The 9312-nt window shown below is 41.2% G+C and overlaps 1 long non-coding RNA gene across 1 annotated transcript; it reads left to right on the top strand.

Moving 5' to 3' along the window:
• Positions 1 to 2180: 2180 nt before the first annotated feature.
• On the top strand, positions 2181 to 3755 carry LOC144990094 (uncharacterized). The gene is made up of 4 exons (XR_013654039.1): positions 2181 to 2314; positions 3044 to 3233; positions 3313 to 3442; positions 3618 to 3755. It is a non-coding gene; the product is annotated as an uncharacterized LOC144990094 (long non-coding RNA).
• Positions 3756 to 9312: the final 5557 nt, after the last annotated feature.

The raw sequence follows: 9312 nt of genomic DNA, 5'->3' as shown, positions 1-9312 counted from the left end.
GAAAACAGTCATTTCTGGAGTTTGTGTTGTAATTGTGGAAGGACTACTTGTAGTAACTGTTGTAGTCCGTGTTTCCGCAGTAGTTGAACTATCTGGAGTCTGGGAATCAGTTGCAGTAGAAAATACTGTTGTGATTTCTGGAGTTTCTGTTTTAATGGTGTGAGTAATATTTGGACTAACTATTCTAGTCAGTGTTTCAGCTGTAGTAGGTATGTTTGTTGCCGTTTTTGAAGTTATTGTTTCTTGTGTAGATAGAAAATTTGTTGTAGCAAACAATGTTGTGGATGCTGTTGGAATGAGTGTTGGTAGTATTGGAGTCTGTGTTTTGACAGCGGTGGATAAACGTGTAGTACCTGTTGTACTATGGGTTTCAGTACTGAAAGGAATATTAGAAGCAAATGTGGTTTTGACAGTAGCAGGGAAAATTGTAGAAGTTTCTGGAAGATTTTCTGTGGGTGTAGTAGGAATTCTTTCTGTAACTGTTGTGTAGAAAATGTTTGCAGTTGTTGAGAGAACTATAGGAATTTTTGTGGATGATGTTTCCATTGTATAAGGTATATATGTACTAAACTGTGCAGTGATGGTTGGATTAAGTACAGTTTGTGTTGTAATCTGTGTATAAGAAACTGCATCTGAAAAACACAGAATAATATGAATTAATTTGTATGGAAATGGAAAAAAAAGATAAGCTTGTAAAAAGAAAAATATCTATGATTGATGTACCCCAACAGATATTCTATTTGAAAATGTATATTATTTATGTAAAACAAAAACAAATTAAAATTCTTTAGAGTAGCCCGTATTTACTAATTTGGACATATCAATTTTATTTGTAAATGTAAAAAGCACGCTTGGAGTTTTTTACCCATTGATGCCAAACTTACGTGTAGTAGGTGGTACATGTGTTGTAGGAAGACAATCAGTGAAATCTGAAAAAACAATAGGAACAGGAATAAAGTTTGTCTTGTTTTGACTCTGTGTTTGTCCACAGAAAGATAGAACTGTTTCAAACTTCTTACTGTGTTGATACAGAGACTGGCAGAAGTTTCTGTCAGAAGGAATGGCGTTGATGCATCCACATGAGCCTGCAGAGATCTGGTCACATGCTCCATACATCAGACACTGGTCACATGACCACCGATACTGGTCCTCACAAATGCACTGGTGACCATTATTGATTGGAGTGCAAACTGCAGACAATTATGAAAGACAACAATTTCAAGATTTGCTTTCACACTTTTTCTCTACACTAGAACTTGTTGATGGGAATACAGTATATTTCTACATTTAATGATTGTGTCCTGTTAATAACACATTCTATGTAAAAACCTATTTGGCAGATTTCATCTTTTGATGTTACTTTTGTTTTTTTTTTATTAGTACACATACTTTCTTTTTGCCTTAAATGATCACATAGGCTTTTAATTTGCTTTACCTGTAGTGATATTGGACTGATTGATCTGTGTGTTTCTCTTGATACTGAATGGGTAGGAGATGTTTCTCAGAATGCTCCTCAACATGTTGACTGTTGTCAACTCTGTGATGTTCATCTCAACAGAAAGGACATATTTATAAGCAGGTGGAGGATTTGCTGAAAGACATTTGAAAGAAACAAGTTAGAAACAAACAGTAGTTTATGACTTTGTTCACTTTTATTGCTTTAAAAGAATGAAGTAGTCTATTGTTATTCATTGAGCTGTCATAGTTATCATACATCTTGAGTATTTGTTATGAGGTGCTGTGTAGGACATAATTCAGAATTAGCATTCACAAACACCTATGAAATCTCTCACACACACTAGTGAAATGCTTTTATACATACAACTGAAAATGTATTCATTCACATACACATGTGAAATCTCTCACATACACATGTGAAAATGCTCTCACATACACATGTGAAAATGCTCTTACACACACTACTGAAAATGCTCTCACATACACATGTGAAAATGCTCTCACATACACATGTGAAAATCCTCTCACATACACTACTGAAAATGCTCTCACATACACTACTGAAAATGCTCTCACATACACATGTGAAAATGCTCTCACATACACATGTGAAAATCCTCTCACATACACTACTGAAAATGCTCTCACATACACTACTGAAAATGCTCTCACATACACTACTGAAAATGCTCTCACACACACTACTGAAAATGCTCTCACATACACTACTGAAATTTTCGACAGAAACGGAAGGCATTTCAGTAGAAACGGAAGTTGGCTGATTATCGCGAGATAATCATTCGTCTGAATCATTCGAAAATGGCAGCCGGTTGCGCAAGGAAAACCACCGAAACGTGTAAGTATATTAAAAAATATCCAGTATCTGTTGTAAAATATATTTGTAAATACTTAAGATGATGTGTTTAATATGTTATATTCCTCAATCAACAACCTAGATTGTTTTGAAGCTCATCAATTTCAGTAATGCTAAAGCTAACGCTAACGCGAATTAGCGCCGAAGGCTAAAAACAAACGCTAGATATTACATCAAAAAGCAGTGACTTCTAACCGTAGTCACAAGTTATTAACACATGTTTTAAATGTGTTCATGTGTTCATATGTAGGGACAGACGAGGATGAGGAAAATCCGATCCATTTGCGGATGGAGAAAGATAGCCTGTTTGTTTTCAAGCTAGCTCGTGCCAGATGGGTAGAGACATATGATCAGATTTGACTTCATTTTAATAAACGGTTAATCGTTGTCGTACTGGGTTAAAGGTTTATGTTAAAGACCCAGAAGAGAGAGGAGGAAAGGGCTAGAAGGGAGGAACAGCGACAGGAGAGTCTGTTAAGTTTACTTGAGTTGAAATTATTGTTCTAAAATGTAATGCAGCCATTGTTTTTCCAATTTGTTTAATAAATGTATGAACAAAAATGAATAATTTACATGTATTATTTAAATCTGAGCTATTTTTAACAATCTTAAAAGGATTTTCATATAAATATCAGATGTACATATTTAGAATTTCGTTTTATATGTTAATATTTATTTTTATACATGTTAACAATAATCCTGGTCTTCTAGAGTCATGTGTGTCACAGTTGGAGCTGAAAGGAAAGCAAAGATTTGTCCTTGCAGACAGACGTGACTCTGCTCGTCCTGCATGTTCCTGGTGTTGTCCTGCTGTGGCTCAACATCTGTGGCTAAGCAGTCGCCTTTGCTGATGCACAGAATGTGCAGAATTGAACTGCAGGCAATGATTTTCATTGCAAAGGTTGGTTTTACTTCCAGTGCCCCCAGAAATATTGCTCTCCTCCTCATCTTTATCATGCCAAATGCTCTCTTCACAACAGAGCGTGTTCTGGAGTGGTTCTGGTTGTAACTGCCTCAATGGCATTCCTCATGGGTTCCCTGTAGGGTGTCAGCAGCATGATGGGATGTGCAATGCAGGGATACCCACCATCACCCAAAAGGATCCTTCAGGTGGGTTTGTTTGATTTACATAAATTTGGCTTTTACGTAGAACCCGTGAATCATGGATTGATCCTGGATTCCCAACAAAAATATCTATAAATTTGGTATTAGAGTCACATACAGCATGCATTTTAATGGAATAAAAAAGCTTCCTGTTAAAATAACAAGCTGCATTTTCTTTTAGGGCCTTTATTCTTATGTGGCAGCCATCAATGCTCCTTGTGACCCTTTGGAAGGAGAAAGACCAAGCGAGCTGCTAAAATCCAGAGGCGACTTATGGTAGTTCATTCTCACTGGGAAGCTGGGTGACCCTGCTCATCAGCTGGAGGATGCGGTCTGCCGTCCTGTGGACAACATCGCTCACGGTGGACCGTCTCATGTCAAAGACTCTGGCTACCACACTGTAAGATGTGCCACACGCCAGCCAGAAAAGAAACACCAGGACGTCAGTCTCCTGTGACCCCCCAGAGTGTGAGGAACCCGAAGCTGATTGTAGCACCTATGCTATTAGGCAGAGGTAGTCAGGCTACTGGACCAAATATAGGTTCGCACGGAGTGGTGTGTATTGAATAAAAGAGCCAAGAGTCAATAAAAAGGTAGAATGGAAAAAGCCGGCAGTTTACTGAACAATTGACAAACAACAATAAACATACAAATTTGGTTCTTAAGTAATGTTAAGACACCTTTTCAACACCCTTTATGTTGTTTTTTTCCTTTACTTTTTCTGTTAAAGTTCAAATAAAAGGTTTTGTTCAAGTTAATTTCAGTTTCAATCTATTTTAATTAAAGATGACCGGTCATTTGGTTTAAAGGGATTTTAGTTACAGAACTAAATTTATTTAACTTAAATTTAGTTTAAGCTTTCTTTTGAGTTCACTATATTTACCCTTTTCACTTTTTTGTAAATCAGTTTTGTCACTTTAAATTTACACCAAAAGTATCCTTTAAAGTTACAAAATATCAGATATCAAACAAAAGACAATTCAATATGCAAAGCAAACAAAGAACTGTTTTTCTAAATGTCCAATTGCTTAGCAAAATCCTTTAAAGTTTGTTAGCAGACGTATCCAGTTTTGGTAGTGCTCCTTTAAAGTATATTGGATCCACAGTTAGTGTTCAATCTCCTACCGCGACCTTGGCAGAGATTTTGTAGTAGTGAGGAAAAGTAAAGGACCACGTGATGCTCTACAGGCAGTCCGGATTATCGTGCTCCTTGGGTAGGCTCGCCATCCATGGATCAGGAGAAGTCCAGAACGATCCGGTCCGGAACCGTCTCCCAATTACTCTCGGGGGGACTCAAAAACCTGGCCTGCAGGACAGGCCATAAAAATAATTTTAGTCCATATGCAAAATAAAACCACTCCAAAATGAAAGCGGAGCCGCACTAGAAGGCTACGTGACTCTTTAGAAACTTAAAATGGCGGCTGCTCTTTTTTCTTTTTCATACATCCAACTCTACTTGCAAAATTAGCTTCTTTTCACACAAAATATACCCAAAATACATCAAATAAAATACATTCATGTTTCGAAGTGTCAAAGAAAATTATAAATAACTCAAAAGTACTGTTTTGTCATCTTTTCACAACTTAAATTGGTCTCAACTGGGCTCGCCTCATCACGGCAAAACCCACGCCACAAAAGTAGGCAAAATACAAAACAAAACTCACCAAAACTCGTCTGGTAATGGCATAAAATCTTATTTGGCTCACACCCCTCTTCCGGTCTGGCTAGACAACAGGTTTGCACCGTTATTTTAGTTTTTCACCGTAGTTTTTCAGCTAATGGCTACTCTGCTGCGCGTGCTTGCTGTCTCTGCCCTAAACAGGCCTATCTCTCCGCTACGCAACGCACAGGTTGGGGAGGGCTCTTGAAAAACTTTAAACTTTATCGACAACAAAAACAATTTCTCTTTTTAAACAAAAATAGTAATAAAACCTATAAATTATTAATGTTAATACTATTTATATTTTTATCCTCACAACTTTTAGCTGTTTTTATCATGTTGTTTATTAATATTTATTGACCTTTTTATATCATTGTAAAATGCTCTATTATTACTGAGTGTATTTGTAACGGGGGTTACATCCTCCCCTCCTTTTCTCATGCACGTCCTCGTACATGTTTCACACAGTTTCCATCTTTAACATCTTGGGAGCATTTAAAGAGTCAGTGAATGCTACTGCTAAGCTTTGAAATAGAGACTGGACTACAGTGACGAGTGGGTTACCTAGTTCAGGATAGGTCAGTCTCTGAGCAGGTTCCCTATGTCTGTTTGAACGTCTTAGGGGATCAGTGATGGTGTCATTAGTGTCAGTGGCTTCTGGGCACTGGTCTGTGTCAGTGACAATCTCTATGGGCATGTCAGAAATGTCTTTGGTTTGGCTGTCTGTTTCAGGGGACTTTTCAGGATCTACTTGAGGTAGGTTTTCTTCTTCAGGGTAAGTATCGACTTGGATATCTCCGTCAGTTTCGATTGGATTCTCTTCAGGTAAGTTTCTTTCTACAGGTTCGGTTAAGGACTCTTCTGGTGGGTTTGTCTCACTTGGTAAGTATGTCTCATCCGATAGTTGTTGACTCTCTTTAGCTTCAGCAGCTTTGGTTGTTTCCACTGGCGTTTGCCCTACAGCGGTTTCAGGGTTCTCTGTGTCAGGTGGGATGTAGGGACTTTTGGTTTCCACTACTAGATCATGATAATCGTAGTAATAGCCAGGATCAGAATCTTCACAATCGGACCCTTGTTCAACACTTTCTGTTTGTTGGCGTGTTTTGGGTCGCCTTGGTTTGTCTTTCACAATTTGTTCTGCTTCCTCTGGGCTAGCAGGAAGGAAACCGCATGGCAATAACAGGTCACGATGAAGGGTTCTTTGAGGACCGTCTCTTGTCTCTGGTTTAACAACATAGACAGGGAGGTTGTTTGATTGTTTCACAATGATGTAAACTTCAGGTTCCCAGCGGTCGGCTAACTTGTGCTTGCCTCGCATACGAAGGTTTCTCACGAGCACTCTGTCGCCTTCCTTCAAGGTGGACTCAACAATGCATTTATCAAATCTTGCTTTGTTGCGACTGGCCGATTTCTTTGCCATTTCAGTTGCTATTTTGTAGCTGGATTCGAGGCTTGACTTGAGGTTGCGAACGTACTCTGAGTGGGAACTTGGCTGATGGTCGACTGGCAGACCGAACGCGAGGTCGACGGGTAGCCGGGGCTGTCGGCCAAACATTAGTTCATATGGGGTAAACCCCGTCACCTCATTCTTTGTACAATTATAAGCATGTACTAAGGGTCGGACGTGTTCGCGCCAGTGTGTTTTCTTGTGATTCTCCAGTGTGCCAAGCATGCCGAGGAGGGTCCTGTTGAACCGTTCAACAGGGTTCCCTCTCGGATGGTAAGGAGTAGTTCGTACTTTTCGAATACCAGCCAGCTGACAGAGCTCCTTTATCGTGCGAGACTCGAAGTCCGGACCCTGGTCACTATGAAGTCTCTCGGGAAAACCATAGTGAGAGATGAAGTTTTCCCAGAGGAATCGAGCAACTGTGCGCGCCTTTTGGTTTGGAGTTGGCAAGGCGAGCGCATACTTCGTGAAGTGGTCTGTAATCACTAACACATCCTTCGTGTTGCTCGAATCTGGCTCTAGACTTAGAAAGTCGATGCACACCAACTCTAGTGGACGGGTGACGACAATGTTCACGAGAGGTGCGGCTTTTTCTGGTCGGGCTTTGCGACGTGTGCAACGTTCGCAAGTCTTGACCTTGAGCTCAATGTCTGTGGCCATTTTGGGCCAATAGAATCGCTTTCTCACCAGGTCCCATGTCCTTTCGACACCTAAGTGTCCCATGTCGTCGTGTAAACTTTTCAGGACAAGGGGTCTCAACTCTTGTGGTAGCACGAGTTGATACTGCGTTTGTGCACTTTCTTGTCTGGTACGATAGAGGACTCCGTCTTTAAGGACTAACTTGTTCCACTCTCTTAGCAACAAGCCAAGTTCAGGAAGCTCATTTTTTGCAGTTGGTGGGGGTTTTTCTCCCAACGTTATCTGGTTGACTATTTCTCTGATGCTTGTATCAGCATGTTGTTTTTCTTTCAAGTCTGATGTTGTAAAGTGAGGAATGACTGGCAAACCACCAAGCTGGTCCTCCTCTTCATAGCTTTGGGGGACGGCTTGGGGAGTGAGAGCAAAAGACAGAACCAAGGGATTGTCAGTGATGGACTCTGCTAGTTCGTCTGTGGACTGGTGGACAAAGTGCTTTTCACAGATGGCTTTTATTATGCTCTGGTCAACAAGGTTTGAATGGGGTGTGTCAGGTAGGTGCCTTTGTGTGAACTGTTGGATTCTTTCCAGTTCTTTCTTGGACAGCATGTCGTCTGGTTGTGCGCTATGTGGGCGTCGGGATAGTCCGTCCGCGTCCTGATTTTGTTTTCCTGCCCTGTATTGCAGTTGGAAGTCAAAGGTGGACAGCGCAGCTAACCATCTGTAACTTGTAGCGTCAAGTTTTGCGGTGGTCAAGACGTACGTTAAGGGGTTGCTGTCAGTGATCACAAGGAAAGGGCGTCCGTAAAGGTAATCTTGGAATTTTTCGGTAACTGCCCATTTTAGCGCGAGAAATTCTAACTTGTGTGCAGGGTACTTAGCTTCACACTTTGACAACCCGCGGCTTGCGAAGGCGATCACACGTTTCTGACCTTCTTGTGTTTGGTAGAGGGCTGCCCCCAACCCTGAAGTGCTTGCGTCTGTGTGCAAGGTAAAGGGAAGAGTAGGGTCGGCAAACCCGAGCACTGGGGCACTTGTCAATTTTTCGATGATTTCGTCAAATGCTGTTTGACAGTCCACATTCCATCTTGCTCCAAAAGGATCTTTGGGGTTATGATATTGGGCTGTGCCGGCTTTGGCACTTGTCTTTTTATGCAGAGGTGGATATCCGCTTGTGAGTTGGTTGAGAGGTCGCATGATCTTTGAATAATCCTTTATGAATCTGCGATAGTATCCACAGAATCCTAAGAATGTCCGCAATTCCTTCAAAGTGTTTGGTTTTGGCCAGGTTTTGAGTGACGAGATTTTCTCAGGATCAGTCTCGATTCCTTTTTCTGAGATGATGTGGCCAAGGTACTTTACGGAGCTCTGGAAAAACCTGCACTTTTGTGGCGACAGTTTTAGACCATACTCTTTCAAACGACCCAGGACTTGCAAGAGGCGTTCTTCGTGTTCCTCCAAGGTTGAAGAGAACACTATTAGGTCGTCAAGGAACACAAGGGCTTGTTTCAGGTTGAGCTCTCCCACGCAACGCTCCATGAGCCTCTGGAACGTGCTGGGGGCATTTGTGATTCCTTGAGGCATTCTATTAAACTCAAAGAAACCGAGGGGGCAGACGAAGGCAGTTTTCTGTTTATCGGCCTCCTCCATTTCTATCTGATAGAAGCCTGATTTTAGGTCTAAGACCGAAAACCAGTGTGATCCACTTAAAGCCGAGAAAGACTCCTCGAGATTGGGTAAGGCGTACGAGTCTTTTACAGTCTGCAGATTTAACTTTCTGTAGTCAATGCATAATCTGACATCTCCATTTTTCTTGCGAACGACTACAATCGGGGACGAAAAGGGAGATTCAGACTCGCGAATGACTCCGGTATCGAGGAGCTGTTGCAAGTGGTTGCGTACTGCCTCCAAGTCTTGCGGATGTATCGGCCTGGCCCTGTGTTTGAAAGGTGTAGGGTCGCTGAGAGTGATGTGGTGCTTGATTTTTCCAGTACGACCAAAGTCAAGCTCGTGTTGGGCAAATACCTCTGGCATTGAGTTTAACTTGTCTGTTATTCTTTGTTTCCACTCACTAGAGATGGGGGAATCACCAAAATCAAACTGGAGATTTGACTTGTTCTCAGATTTTGGATT

Source organism: Oryzias latipes, chromosome 24, assembly GCF_053564925.1.
Source record: "Oryzias latipes strain Hd-rR chromosome 24, Olatipes_Hd-rR_3.1".
Classification (NCBI taxonomy): Eukaryota; Metazoa; Chordata; class Actinopteri; order Beloniformes; family Adrianichthyidae; genus Oryzias; species Oryzias latipes.
Note: the sequence above shows the minus strand (reverse complement) of the source record. Positions and strands in the feature narration are given on the sequence as shown.